At 30.9% G+C, this 16,291-nt stretch overlaps 1 long non-coding RNA gene across 2 annotated transcripts; it reads right to left on the bottom strand.

Annotated features, from left to right (window-relative positions):
* Nucleotides 1-208: 208 nt before the first annotated feature.
* LOC105785969 (uncharacterized) lies at nt 209-3,528 on the bottom strand. Of its 2 annotated transcripts, XR_008194250.1 has the most exons (4): nt 3,275-3,528; nt 3,071-3,152; nt 871-1,003; nt 209-347 (listed from the first exon to the last, which is right to left on the bottom strand). It is a non-coding gene; the product is annotated as an uncharacterized LOC105785969 (long non-coding RNA). The 2 variants fall into 2 exon arrangements; XR_001131263.2 differs by lacking the exon at nt 209-347 and having other exon boundaries at nt 787-1,003; nt 3,275-3,524.
* Nucleotides 3,529-16,291: the final 12,763 nt, after the last annotated feature.

Here is a 16,291-nt window from a genome sequence, read left to right as displayed (position 1 = left end):
ATTTTTAATTAATGTTTTTAACACATTTGTATTATTTTATTTTAAAATGTATTTGAATATATAACTCATATTATATACTAACATAACATAGAAAACATAAACCTAACAAATTAAAATATTACATATATTTGGATTAAAGTTTTAAAAAGGGGATAATATTTATATACCAAATATAAATACTAAAAATTTGTCAATAGTATTTACAATTTAAAGTGAATTCATTAAACTAGATGCTATAGCATCTCTTGTTAATTTCATTTTAAAACCACTTGAATTGTTTGATTCACCGTCATCATCACCATCACCATCGTCGTCGTCGTCGTCACTTTCTCGACGATGCACATTTTCTGAATCAATAATATAGGTTACCGCATATGCCAGGACTGATCCAATCAATGAGCAAAGAAGAAAAACCAAGTTTTGAATATTTGATGGGCTACTTTAACACTAAAATTAAACAAACATAATACTATCTAACTAAAATCTAAAATCTAATTACTAAAACCCAATATTAAACTTAGTAATTCACTTAAAAAGAGCCTAAAACTAAGTGTGAATTTAACTCTAAAACATATATTAATTAAACACCTATCAATTTCGTTCCAACTGTCATTGTAATGTAATGTTATAATGTTTTTGTTCTAATATATGACCATGCACATTGTTTGTCATAGTTTTGTTCCGATTTAATGCACACTACCATTTTAGTGTAATGTTTGCCAATAATTGTTTCAAAATGGTATGAACTTTGGACCAAAAGAAAAAGAAAAGTTATATAAACAACAATTCAATAGAAAGCCGACAAAATTAATTGAAATTGGTTCGATTCGGTTAATTATTTTAACAGAAAAAAAGCTCAATTCAACTAACGGTTTAGTGCAAAATGAACTGCTTATTTCTCAAGTCAAAACCCGGCATCCCTTTTGCTGCTTATTTCTCATCTTTTGCACCAGATCTCACTGTTCTACCGTCCATTCATCATAATTCCACTTCCTTAATACCCCTAAAACAAATTAAAACCGTTAGTGCAAAATGAACTGCAAGTATCACAGTCTTCCTTTAGCAAAGATAGTAATAGAACAATATGAAGAATAAAAATAACCCAAGGTACGCACAATAAAAATGAATCTTAAAACAGCTCGATATGAGTGACTAGGATAGCAAATCCATGTCGACAGTTAAATGCAAAACCATGAAGTCACAGGAACGGAAGAGATCTCAACAAGTTCGCATCAAAAATAACATTGAAATGCTCTCTGATAACCAACCAACGAACACCAAGCATACTAAAAAAGAAATTATCTAGGACTAAAAATACCTACTGGATGGGAAACATTGTCCCATGTCTAGATAAGCCTTTTTGAATCGTGTTCATATTATTCAGGTTAAGATACACAATCAAGCAACAATAAACAGAAGACAATCTCAATAAGAACATGGATGGGACAGTCCACCATTCTTTGAAAAAGTATAGTACTACTGGTTAACCAAGAAAAGTACCCAATTTTTGGTTTTCTTTTCCTTGTTTCAACTCCGATCAGACTACTTTCAAACCAGAATTTGAGATAAATACAGGGAACCACACAAGTAAAGGGAAGAAGTACGAAAAGTTACAAACAAGTTGCCTAACCAAGTCAACAGAAAAATGTACACTTCAACAACAGACTTCTATGCCATTTGAATAATAGTCCATAAACTCAACAGTCAAAAACACCAGAAACAAAAATAATTACACAAACCCGACATGAAAGATCTTCACATTTTCATTTAGAAACTCACAATCTCACAAATTCTAAGAAAGAATAGATCAAGATTGCAAAGCAAAAGTCTCTGCCCCATTCCACAATTTTTTTTTCATTTTTTAAAACATCAAATTGAACTATTATTTAGAAAACATACGGCAAACAAACAAACAAAAAAAAAAAACCAAAACCATGGCCCAAACATAAGTCTCTGCCCCATTCCACCAACAAACACAAGTAAAATCAGGTTAGACTTTTGAAAACATTAGAGAAAATAGTACAAAAAGCTTAAAAAAATGGTTTTGGTTATGCCTTAGCTAGTTAACACAAGTATGAAAACATCAGGCAGCCTTTTGTTTCTCTTCTCTTTAGCATGAATGAATATTCTTTGATAGAACAATGAATTAATAATAAATATATCAATACAGAGCAGAGTTTTCTGATTATGAATCAACAATGCAGATATGCTCTCTTTGCTTTGTGGACTACTCTAAGTCATTCTGTAACTTTATGAACTTTGAACAATGGATCAGGACCAGCATTTGCAACTCCATGACACCATGATATTTTACCATTAAAATGAGGTTTAAAATTTTAATCAATATCTTGTGAAGTTTTATTGAGAGAGAAACAACATGAGGCAAGAAAATCTATCACGTTTAGATTAAGGATTTGTTTTACATCAATATGACATTGATCAAGAAAGAGAAAATAAAACAACTAGCAATGGAGAGACGGTGTAAGCAACAACCTCCTTTTAAAGCGACATTCATATTAGACATTCATACGAAATGAATTGCAGCTCTTTCAACTTCTGTTTCCAGCAGGAAACAAAACCAGATTCACTCCCACAATGTACTCCCCTCTTTGTTAAAATTTTTCTAAAAAAATAAAACACCTTTCTAGGCCTTGTATGTAAGTTATAACAGTGACATTCCAAAGGGTGCAGAAGGAATTAAAAGAGCAAGAAAAAGCTGTGAACTTTTAAATATCCTCTCTCTTATATTGTTCCATGCATCACTAGTAGCATTCAGATAATGACATCCACCTTCACATCAAATCCACCACAAATTTTTATTAAAATATTCAAATTCCAATATTATCTTATTCATAAATATCCTAATCTGTATGGTGACCCATGTCTTTCAGCTTTCTTCTTTTGATTTGCCTTTTCTATATTTGTGTGGAGTCAACCATTGGGTAGTGAAATCAGAATCTATATAGAACTTCTTCTTTATGTGAAAAATGTGAGAAGCACAAGTTGAACCAACAATATTCAGACGGATCTCTACAGTGATGAAAATAAAATGGGAAATAGGAATTCTTACTTGAAAGAGAGTGAACTGCTTTGTTTTAAACAAGAAAAAAAGAGATGATCAACTTCTACTTTTGCTAGTTGAGGAATATCGGCTGAATGAGGCGACGGTGGGAAGATGAAACAGAAAATATGGAAAGGGGTTAAAAAGAAGAATCAATATAATCAGTTTTTGGGCATCAAAAACAGCTATATGTATTTAAACAAACGAACGTACCTTCTCCTGGGTGCCTTTTAAGCTTTTAACCACTGGAGTGTTGCCTCAAAGCCGTAGCAACTATCTTGAATGAGAAATCAAATTTCTGTTCTTTTCAGCCAAAAGCAAGTTTGTGGGAGAAGACAGTTCCAAAGAACCAGCAGAGGAGGGGAAAGAACGTTTGTGGGAGAAGACGAGAGGTTAATTTAGTCAATTTCCAGCCAAAAGCACTTCAAGCTGAAGAAAAGGAGAAATTTTTAGCTTCTCATCTGGAGAGAAGTCATTTTCTAACGGTGAAATTTTTTGAAGAAAAGGAGTCTGTTCTTTCTTCCTTTTCAGGGAAAAGGACTTTTTTCCCTAAAAGTGCTTCTAAAACGGGTAGAAGAACGGGGCCTAAATCGTCACATTTTCTACCGGTTAATACAGGTTATTCACTTGATAAACTAGTTGAATAATATGTTTCTCAGATTGTGAGGCTGTATGGTGTACTTATTTCTATTGTTTCTGACAGAGACCTGAGATTCACATCGCGGTTTTGGAAGAAACTATAAGATGCTTTAGGTACGAAACTACACTTTAGCACAGCTTTTCATCCGCAAACAGATGGTCAGTCCGAACGGATCATTCAGATACTAGAGGATATGATGAGATGTTGTATTCTCAAATTTGAAGGTACGTGAGAATGATACTTGCCTTTGATTGAATTTGCGTATAATAACAGTTTTCAATCTAGTATCAAAATGGTACCTTATGAGGCTTTGTATGGTCATAAATGTTGTACACCATTGTATTGGACGGAGCTTGTGAAAATAAGATACACGGGGTTGATTTGATTAAAGTGACTAAGCAGAAAGTGAAAGTGATTTGGGATAGTCTGAAAGGAGCATTAGATCGTCAGAAATCATATGCAAACTTGAAAAGAAAAGATATATAGTATCAGATCAGCGATAATGTAATGGCCTAAATTCAAGGTTATCGGAACAGTGGTTTCGTAACCACAAATCCGATTTAAAGAGAAATTTATTCTAATATTTTTGCATGAATATTGATATGATAGGAAAATTGTATGAAAATATCGATAGAAAAATTTTACCGATTTATTGGTTAGTTAGAAAAAGAAATTATTGAAGAAATTGGGTAAAAACAAGGTATCAAGACCTCGGTCTCGTAAAACCAAGTCAGAAATATTTTTATAAACATTTATGTAGTGCTAGTAATATGGTATTAAAATTTTGTTAGAAAATTTCTACGTTTGGGTAGTTAATTAAGTGAAAAAAACTAAATTGAAAAGGGTGTAAAAGTTACTAGAAGGATTAAATAGCTCAATTGTTAAATGAGGAGAGACATAAATTGCAAATAAGCCCAAAAGGAGATATTTTGGGCGGCATAAGCTGAGAAAAATCAGGAGAATTGGTGAAATAAGGGTAAAATGGGAAAATAACAAATTTTAATAACATAAAAATGGGACCAAATTGGAATATCTAGAATTCTCTTCATATTTTCTTCATTATCATTAGCCAAAAACGACCTAGGGGTTTATTCAAGCTGGTACTTCATAATTTTGCACCAATTGAGTTAATCCTTGCCTTTTTCTTGCAACTTTTTGTGTTTCTAAGACTTTTACAACTAGGTCCTATTACTAAATTCATTAGTTTTTTATTTCATGAATAAAATTGAAAGTCACCATGGTTGAGTGTTGTAACTTTATGATGAAATAGCATGAAATTGAAGCTTTAATTTGTTTATGAGATGATTTTATTAGGTAATTTCAATAGAAATTGATTTGTAGGACCTAATTATGAAAAAGTTTGGAATTAAAGTCTAGTGCTAGAATTTTGATTTCCAAAGGTTATAAAGTAGTTTAAAGTGATAGAATAAAGTGTTAATTGAGAAAAATCAGCTCAATTGAGAGCTTAATTGAGTAGGGATGAAATTATCATTTATTGAAAGCTTAGGGGAAAAACTGGTAATTAACATCATGCACTAAAACAGTTTTGGACAGCAGCAGTAGTCTAACTTTGAGAAATCACCAAAAATTGTATAGATCGAATTAGAGGATGAATAAAATATTAAATTAAATCTTATTGAGTCTAGTTTCTTATAAAAGAAACAGCGTAAGCAATGGAATTTTAAATCGTGAGATATAATAGATTTTGTGAGACAACGTCAGAATGAATTTGGGTTTCCTTATTTTGACTTTGGAAAATCATAAAAAATTTGAGAAAAATAATTAGGGACTTAAATTTATATTTTTAAAATCCTTAATGAGTATATTTTCAAAAGAAACAAACGAAAATATCATCTGAATTCTTTACAATGACATAATTAATTTTTAGTGAAGAGGGTCGGAACTGTTGAACAGTGAAACAGGGGAAACTTTAAAGAATAAAATGTACTTATTGGCTAAACCAAAAATTATGAAACTTTTATGGTAATAAGATATATGAGTCTAGTTTTTGGGAAAATTAGAAGATATTAATTTGGAGTTTCGTAGCTCAATATATAAATAATTTAGTGACTATGACTCAGTGAGACAGCTTTGAATGCACTATAAATAATAATGGAATTATAGAGAATGTTACATATGAACATGAAATGTAGTAGATTAATGATTAAATTTATTTATTTAGATCCAAAAAATTCAAATACGAAGCTAGATCGAGGAAAAGAAAATGTTCGGGATTAGTAGATTTTTGTTTACGTACAAGTATCGAGGTAAATTCGTGTAACTTGAATTATATTCTTAAATGCTTGAAATGTTTATTATTAATGTGAATATGATTTGAATGTTCATGATATGAAAATTAATGAAACATTGATATATTTGATAAAAAAGGGGAAGAAATTCCGGTTGAATGGAAGGAAAATTCGATGGTCTGAAAAGGAATTGTCGGTAAAAAGGATCTAGCCCAGACGGGTGATCCTATTCTGATATAGCCCTCCTGAAGAATATGTGGAAAATGGATTTAGCCCGGACGGGTAATCCGAATTAGGGTCTGAATTTAGCCTAGACTGGTAATTCAGATCCAAGCTCATTAGAGTAATTGTCATTGCAGGGGATTTAGCCTAGACTGGTAATCCCGCTGTAAGGATGAGGTTCGCGGAAGTGTGCTCTCTGAAATGGAAATGTGCGCACATGAATATGAATTGACGGACCCAGATTTGTACACTAAAGTGTACCTCTGAAAATCCATCGAAATTTCGAAAAATTCAACGGGATAAATATGGAAAAATAACAAGGGAACGGAAATCATGGAATTGATGAGCTCTTCAATCATGGTATATATATTATTGATACATGGAAATTATTGAACTAACTTGAATGTTGAGTTTGTGCATGTTAAGGGAATAATGCATTGAATGGATGTATGAATGTTTATTGCATTGTATTGAAAATATTAGGTAAGTATAATTCTTGTTACATGAGCTTACTAAGCACAAAGTGCTTACCCTGTTTATTTTTCCCCTGTTTTGTAGTGTTAAGAGCTCGGAGGTCGGATTCGGTCAGAGACGTATCACACTATCAACCTCAAGATCTCGGTATATAAAGAAACTTTATTTTGGAAATCAATGGCATGTATAAGCTGGTAAAGTAAATGTTAATGTGAAATGAATGTATGGTTAGCCATTGGTATGGCTAACAAATTTTGGTTTTGGTATGTGATGAGGTTATCTTATGAATACGTTAAATCTATCTTGAAAATATGTTGAAATGGATTGGTTGTGTTGGATTGGTCTCGGTTTAAAATTGCAGGGAAGATTAGATATTTATAAAGGGGTTATTGAGTTAAAAAAAACTTTGGGATTTTGCGAAAAATTTCTTATGGTTTCGATTTAATCCCGATTTGGTCTCAATGTATATTTTGGGCTTCCAAAGCCCATCCAATGGGCGTCATGACATTTTTCGATAAATGAATAGTATTTAACTCGTAATAACGAAAAATTTATTCGATAAAATTTGGTAATGCCTCGTACCCTATTCCAGCGACGAATACGAGTAGGGGTATTACAGATAAAGTCTTTTTTAAAGTCTCGTCGTGGAAGAAAATACTCAAATTTGGTCCAAAAGGTAAATTGAGTTTGAGATTCATTGGACCTTATGAGATAATTGAGCGTATCGGGCCGGTTGCTTATAGATTGTTGTTGCCACCTGAGCTAGAAAGGATTCACAATGTATTCCATGTTTCAATGCTTCACAGATATTGGTCTGATCCTTCACATGTGATTAATCCGACAGAAATTGAGATTAGGCCTGATATGTCATACGAAGAAGAACCAATTAGTATTTTGGCTCGTGAAGTTAAAGAGTTACGAAATAAGAGAATTACGTTAGTTAAAGTATTGTGGCATAAACACAGAATTGAAGAAACAAATTGGGAACCAGAGGATGCAATAAAAGAACGTTATCCAGATCTATTCACAGGTAAGATTTTCGGGGACGAAAATCCCTAAGGGGAGAGAGTTGTAATAGTCCAATTTTGACCCTAATCGAATATAGTGGTTTCGAGACCACGAATTCGAGTCAGGAAAATATTTTAATATTTTTTAGTGTCTATTGCATGTTAAGTTATATGTGTGAAAATTTCGTGTGAAAATTTGATCGTTTGAAGGTTCAATTTGATAAAAAGGGCTTAATCGCGTAAAATAAAATTTAGAGGTTAAAATTTAAAAGCATCTATTTATTGTTTTCTTTTTATTTGGAAGGTCTAAAGATGCAATTAGACCAAGATATAGTTAGTGGGTGGCATATGAAAACATTGTTCTTAATATATATGTTATATATATTTATTATAATAAGGTTAATTTAGTAATTTAGTAATTATAATGTATATATGTTAAAATAAGTTAAGAAAAGATGATTTTTATCATCTTTGAAAGCCGAATGTGGAAGAGAACTCATCCATGGTTTCTTTTTGAATGTTCGACACTTCTAAAGCTAAATTAAGGTATGGTTTGGTTTCGGTTTTTGATAATTTTTACGTTTTTGAGATCGTTGCTCTGTGTACTACAAGACCCATGCTTGAATTTTTGAAATTGTTGATTACTTTGTGTTTTTCCATTGATGATAGCTTGTTATTTTTGATGTTTGATGATGAATAATGAAATATTGGTGAAAGATTAACATGTTTTATCTTGGGATTTTTGGTGAAATTGAGTAATTAGGACTAAATTGTGAAAATTAAATTCCTGAGGGACTAAAATGTGAAATAAATGAAATATATGGACTTGTATGAGCACTAGGGATATTCGGCCCTTGTATGATGTGAACAAATTTTGTGTATTTTGTGTTTTATGCAATAAGGACTAAATTGCAAAAAGTGTAAATGTTAGGGGAAAATGGTAATTTAACCATTTATGTGTTTTTGGATTAAATTAAATGTGATGATATTTAAATTAGCTCATTTTGGATATATTTAGATCAAGAACCAAAGAAATCGGAGTTAGATCGGGAGAAAGCTAAAATCGTCAAATAATCATCCGGTTTAGATTTTTTACCGTCCGAGGTAAGTCTACTAGCAATTTAATGTTATGAAATTAATATATATATATATATATATATATATATATATATATACATATATCTATTGTATTTTGATGAGTGAAATTGAAAGTATATAGGTTGAATTTAGTCAAAGTATAAATGATATGTATATATATAAATATATGTTTAATGTTCAAATATACATATATGTATACACATGTATGTAAGCTCTTGAATTTACTTGAAGTATGAATGTTGCTTATATATAAATTCTTGGTTATAAATCAAAAGGTATGTATAGTATATGTATATATATATATATACATAAGGTTCAAGGTATATATATATATATATATATATGTAAGTACATATATGTACAAATTATTGGATTGATTAAAATATATATGTTATATTTGCATAAATAGTTTTGAAATGGTATGTACATGTGAGTTGAAATTTATATGTATATGATAGATTGAATGAGCATATAAATATATATTTACATGTATATGTTCTTGTATTGAGTTTGGGTATGATTTTTATGTAAGTTTATATGAAATTTGGAAATGCAAATACAATTGTATATGTTATTATTTTGAGTTTAGGTATGACTTTTATATAAGTTTATATGAGGTTCGAAATATAAATATATTTGAATATGTTCTTGTGTTAAATTTAGGTATGACTATTATATAAGTGTGTGTGAGTCTCGAATATATACAAACTTATATATGTACATGTTTATGTATTGAATTTAGGTATGATAATTATATAAGTTTAAGTGAGATTCAATTATGTAAGTATATTCATGTAGAAGCTTTTGAATGGAATTAAAGGTACAAAATTGTTAGCTTGGATTACTTTAAGATGTTCGAATGTATGATATTAATAGTAGGCCTTAATGTATCAACTTATATATATATATATATATATATGATCATATGTATAATTAAGTTATTGAGCTGGATTCAATATCTGAACTTTATATACCTATGTGGTTTAAAGGTATAGTTTATATATATTGAGTTAAATCGTTATACATGGAATCTTTTATACATATACATTTCGAAAGTGATTCGTATTTATGTGAATTGAGTGTTCGAGCTTAGTGCCTAGCAGGCTTGATGCCGGTGAAATATCTCGGACTATACGTCTAGCAGGCTAATTGCCGGTGAATTTGTTTAGACTATACGAATGTTCGAATTTATATGTTTGAAGAAGTAATGTATATAATCAACATATCTGGTTAGTAATTATATATATATATTTATAAACATATATGAAATGTGGTTGATATATTTGTACATGATCGAATATATGTACAAAATATGTACATATATGCATTTGGCTATTATGTTTAATGTGTATGTACATTCGCTGCAAATGGATTTTCAGTGTTAATAATTATGTATGCATTTGAATATCGGTAATTAGTAATATATATGGTATTTGCAATTTCATTAAGGATACCGGGAAATTTATAATTATTTTTATATTTTGGTTATATTATAGACTTACTAAGCTATTAAGCTTACTTTGTTTGTTTATGTCATTCTGTTTGATAGACTTAAAGATCAAGCTTCAAGATCGGGGATCATCAGCTAGTTCATCACCCTATCAACTGTCTTGGTATTTAAAATGTTTAAATTTTAACTATGGCATGTACAGACTAGATAAATGTTTTGGAAAGTAGTACTTGATATATATTATGTATATATTTATTAATAACCATACGTAAATGGCTTATATTTTTTTTTATGTTTTAGCTAGAACGTAATATTTTTGTTTTATTATAAATGGTCAAATGTGTAGTTTTAAAAAAAAATTGCATGGTTAATTTTAGATCTAGCTAATTATTTGTAATGGTTAAAATTTTTCAATTATACTGAATGTCTGTTCTAAGTTGTGTTTTATTTAGTAATGCCTTGTAACCTTAATTCGGCGACGGATTCTGGTTAGGGGTGTTACATGATGCATGAAAGAGATACAAGGATTTATTGAGAAGGTATTCTCATCATGAGTTACCTTTATGGTTATAAGTTTAAACCTACTACAATGGTTTGAATCCCTCGAATATATAGTTAATTGATTTAGCAGTTGGTGGGACACTAAACTCTAAAACACCCGAAGTAGCTTATGAGTTTATAAAGGAGATGACACTGAATAATTATTAGTGGCAAGTCATGAGGAAGAAACCGATGAAAGCAGTCGGTGTTCTTAATTTAGATGTCGTCACCATGTTATCAACCCAAGTAGAAGCACTAAATAAGAAAATTGATGGTTTATATTTTTCTACGCAGATGAATCCGGTGATGCAATGCGATACAAATGGAGGTGGAATGAATAATTAGAATGTTTACCTTTCAGACCTGGTACAGAGAACGAGCAAGTCAATTATTTGGGTAATAATTCTAAACCTCAAAATAACCCTTATAGTAATAACTGTAATGCAAGTTGGAGGAACCATCCCAATTTTTCTTGGAGTGGTTAAGGAAATCAAAAAGCACAACCCCCTCTGGGCTTTCAACAACCTTATCAATAAGAGAAGAAATCGAACCTTGAAGAGATGTTGGCAAAATTTATCTCAGTGTCAGAAACGCGTTTCCAGAATATTAAGGCAGCACTGAAAAATTAGCAAGCATCAATTCAAGGATTTGAAAACCAAATAGGATAGTTTGCTAAATTAATTTCGAAAAGTCCACAAGGTAGTTTGCCTAGCAATACTGAAACTAACCTAAGGGAGCAGCTTCATGCAATTATTGTTTGAGACGTGGAAGGGTTGGTTGAAACTGAACAAGAACCGAGGTAAGAAATTATGGTGAACAATGATGAGGTTGAGGAAGGTAAGAAAGAGTAAAAGCCGATTGCCAGAGAATCCAAACCTTAAGTGTCATATCCTAACGCATCGAAGAAAGACCACACGAACGAAAAATATGGTAAATTTTTTAAGCTTCTTACAAAATTACACATTAACTTACCATTTGTTGAAGTTCTTTCATAGATGTCAAATTATGTTAAATTCTTAAAAGAGTTGTTAACAAAAAAGAGGAAGTTAGATGACTCGTCGACTGTGGAGCTTAATGTAGTTTGCTTGACCATTCTTCAAAATAAACCACCAAACAAACTTAAAGATCCAAGAAGTTTTACTATTCCTTGTCTCATTAGTAGTTTAAATATTGATAATGCTTTGGCTGATTTAGGGATTAGTATTAATGTTATGCCTTACAAATTATTTAAACAACTTGGTCTTGGGAAACCCAAACGCACTAGGATGAGTATTCAATTAGCAGATAGAACTATTAGATATCCTAGGAGTATTATTAAGGATGTACTTGTGAAAATTGATAAGTTTATATTCCCCATTAACTTTGTTGTATTAGACATGGATGAGGATAGTAAGGTACCTTTGTTCTTAAGTCGACCCTTTTTAGCCGCTGCTAGGACTATTATTGATATTGGTATGGGTGAACTTGTGATTTGTGTACATGATGAAAAGATTACTCTTCAAGCACGTGATTTTGTGAGAGTCTCTAGTGAGTGAGATGATTTTAAATGCTCTGTTAATGTTAGTAACCATGTGGCTCAACGTTCTTTGCAGGAAATCTCTCGTGAAAACGTGTTGGAACCATATTTCAGTTAAGGTGAAAGAAACCAAACAACATATGAAGAGCGAATGGTGTAACTCGATGAACTAGATGAATAATGAGTGCATGCTGAGGAGAAACTGAAAGAACATGGTGAAGAGCCAAAGCGACGCCATGATGCGCATATAATAAGAACGAACCAATTTAAATTTAAGGACAAAATACTGCTAGACAAAACGAATCCACGAATTTCCCCTTCGGAGCTCAAGTCAAACTGATTGAACCTATTTATGGTACTGAACGTCTTTCTATACGGTACAGTCGAGGTAACTATAATAGCCTGTTTTTAATAAAATCAAAACAATGGTTTTAGGACCACAAATCCGAGTCCGTAAGAAAAATTATTTTAATATTATTTTATGATCTGCATATGACAGGAATATCGTATAGAAATTTCATTAAGAAAAATTGTGATAGCCCGAAATAGGGCCTAATCGGAATAGTGATTTCGTAACCACAAATCCGAAGTGAAATAGTTTTATTTTATAAATTTTTATTAGTTACTAATTGATTGAAATATTGTGTGAAAATATGAATAGAAAATTTTAATGATTTAGTGTCTAATTGAATTTTTAGGACTAAATTGAGAAAAATGCAAAGTGTGTCTAATTATGTGGCAATTAGACCATAAATTAGTGATATGGACACAAAAGGGTAATTCTAGAAAAATATCTAAGTAATGGGTCAAGGGCATTTTGTCTAAATTGAGTAAAAGACAAAATAAAGTGAAAATAAGTGTCCATCTTCAAAATCGACGCTTGTCGCCAAAAAATTCATGTCACCATAGCTAGGGTTCTTGATCTTCCTAAGCTCAATTGTAAGTGATTTCTTGCCCGCTTTTTAATTATTTTCGTATTTTTATGCTTATTGATGCTTGAATTTCATGTTTCTACTATTTAATTTAAATGAAATTAAAGTTTAAAATTGACCCATTCATGATATAACTGTAAATTGATTAGTGATGTTAGATAATGAATGTTTGAAGTGTTAATTACAAGTTTTACTAGATGAATATTGATGAAAATGTTGAAAAAGGGCTAAATTATGAAAGATGGTAAAGTGTGCATAAAGTTGTGATTTTGTGAAATTGAGGGCTGTTATGAGCATGAAATATGATTTAGTGAAGTTTGAAATTTAAAAATTTATTGAATTTTATGTTTACGAGCTTTGGGACAAAAGTGGAATTTTTGAAAAGTTTTAGGGAAAAATGTAAATTTGCCAAAATGTTGTGTATGAATTGTATTTGAATGAAATGTTGATAAAATGTATTAAATTGTGTTAATATAGATCAAGAAAGAAGAAATAGTGGAAGTGATCGGGGAAAAGAGAAAGTTATCGACTAAATTACAAAAATAGTCGTTTTGCATCTGAGGTAAGTTACGTGTAAATAATAGTTATATTTTTATAAATTGTGAATTATATTTTATATGTGAATTAATATTGAATGTGGAAGGAAAATTGTTCATGAATTATTCAAGTGTTAAAGTGTTGAAAATAATGTGTTAAGTGTAAATTCCCGGTTGAACTTAGGAATAGAAGTGGATACAAGTGACATGTTACTAGAGATCAGTGTTACAGTGAGTCCCGGGTGCTGGGTGATCTAGCATGTGTTGCAGACACCTGACAGCTTGTGTGAGCAGGCCTGTGGACATTTCCAGTGTTATTGATCGGTGTTAGCTTGGCTACGTTTGATGGTAGCCGGCTACATAACAGATGGTAACCGGCTACATTTCAGTGGTAACCGGCTACATAACGATGGTAACCGGCTACATATCGGTGTTGCACTTCATGCTAAATCTCTACGATATCTGTATATTCCGAGTGTTCAACGGGATTAATAATGAGTTAAAGTGAATATGAAATGAAGTGTGTATGCAGGTACATTTGAAAAGAATGAGCATAGTGATAAAGGTTAAGTGTGAAAATGTATATGCAAGTGAATTGGTAAGATTGTGCATGTATAAGTGATTGAAATTGCTAAGAAATGTTTTGATTAGTTATATGTTAAAAGTGTTAATTATTAAATGAGCAATTATTGTTTACATGTAACTTACTAAGCTATTAGTAGCTTACACGTTTCTTCTTTTCCTTTGTTTTATAGTGATTTGAACTTGGTCGAATTGGGGATCGTCGGAGCTCGTATCACACTATCATAATCATCTCGGTATTATGTGCTTTTCAAAATGTTTAAACTATGGCATGTATAGAGTCTTAATCATTTTGAGCATGTTCATATGATATGGCTAATATTAGCTATTGAAGTAGCTATTAAAGAATATGTTTTGGTGTTATGTATTTTAAAATGGTAACTAATTCAAAGAAGCAGTTTCTTTGATGGCAGTAGTGACGTGAATGTGAAAAATCACCATAAATAGTAGAAATGGAATTAGAGAGTTAATTATATATAGAATTAAATCTTATCAAGTCTATTTTTATATGAAAGAAACGGTGTAGGCAAAGGAATTCTGTATTTTGAGATATTTGAATTTTAGTGAGACAGGGTCAGAATGGTTTTTGAAGTCCCCTGTTCTGACTTTGGAAAATCATTATAAATTGTACAGAAATAATTATAGGTCATAATTTATATGTCTAGATTCCTTAGTGAGTTTATTTTCAAAATAAATAAACGGTAACCTTATATGAATTCTGTACAATGAGATAATTGATTTTTAGTGGCAAGAGGTCAGATCTGTTGAGCTGTGAAACAAGGGATAATTTAATGAATAAAATGTACTAATTGGCTAAGTAAAAAAATTCTGAAAATTTTATGCTAAGTATGAATATGAGTCTAGTTTCAGGGAAAATTTACGGATTTAAAATTTGAGTTTCGTAACTTGAGTTATAAGTAAATTAGTGACAGTCGCGTAGGTGGACAGTTTTGTTGTGAATAGTAAATTTAATTTTAAAAGCAAATTTTTATGCTCCGAATTGGTAAGTTAAATTGGATAACATCTCGTACTCGATTCCGGCGATGGTATCGGGTAAGGGGTGTTACAAAAATTTTACCGATTTCATGTTTAATTGAGAAAAAGACCAAATTGTATAAAATACAAAAGTTGAATTCTAGTAGCTAAAGGGATCAAATAGCTATGAAATTCAAAATTGGAGGTCCTTATATGGTAAAAAGACCATTAATTGGAGTTAGTAGATAATTATAGTGATTCATCCATGGAAATTTAATTAAAGAAAAGGATAAAATTGGAAAGTAAAAGATGATAAATTAATAAAATAAGAAAATATCATCATTTTCATCATCTTTCCTAAATAGAAAAACATGGAAACCCTAGCAAGCTTATTTAGCTTAATTGGGCAAGTATTCTTATCCTATTTTTAGTAATTTTCATATTTTCGAGATAGTAATAGCTCAATCTAGCTATCTTGAGGATTAATTTGTAAAGAATCAAAGTACTATGGTTTTCCATGGATGAATATGCATGAATTATGAAATTTATGGTAGAAAATGAAAGGTTGTTGATAGATAGACAACTTTTGTAAAGTAAATTATGAGGAAATTATGATTTTGGGACTAAATTGTAAAGAGGTAAAATTTATGAAAAATTTTGAATTTTATGAATTATATGGGCTGAAAATATTATATGTAAAAATCAGCTAGGCTTGTAATAAGAATTAAATTGCATGAATTTCATTTTTTGAGCCTAGGGACGAAATTGTCATTAATTAAAAGTATAGGGGCAAAATGGTAATTCTGCCTAGGATGTGAATTGAATTGAATATGAATTTTATTAAATTGAGCTAAATTTACTTGTATAGATCCGAATAGACTTAGTTCGGAATTGGATCGGGAAAAACAAAAAGTACCAGAATAGTAGTCTATGAACACGAACATTGTCGAGGTAAGTTCGTGTAACTAAATTATGTACATTTATATGCTTGAATTGAATGTTGTATATA

The sequence above is a fragment of the Gossypium raimondii genome, chromosome 1 (genome assembly GCF_025698545.1).
Source record: "Gossypium raimondii isolate GPD5lz chromosome 1, ASM2569854v1, whole genome shotgun sequence".
NCBI classification, from domain to species: Eukaryota; Viridiplantae; Streptophyta; class Magnoliopsida; order Malvales; family Malvaceae; genus Gossypium; species Gossypium raimondii.
This window is presented reverse-complemented; position numbering and strand designations above follow the sequence as displayed.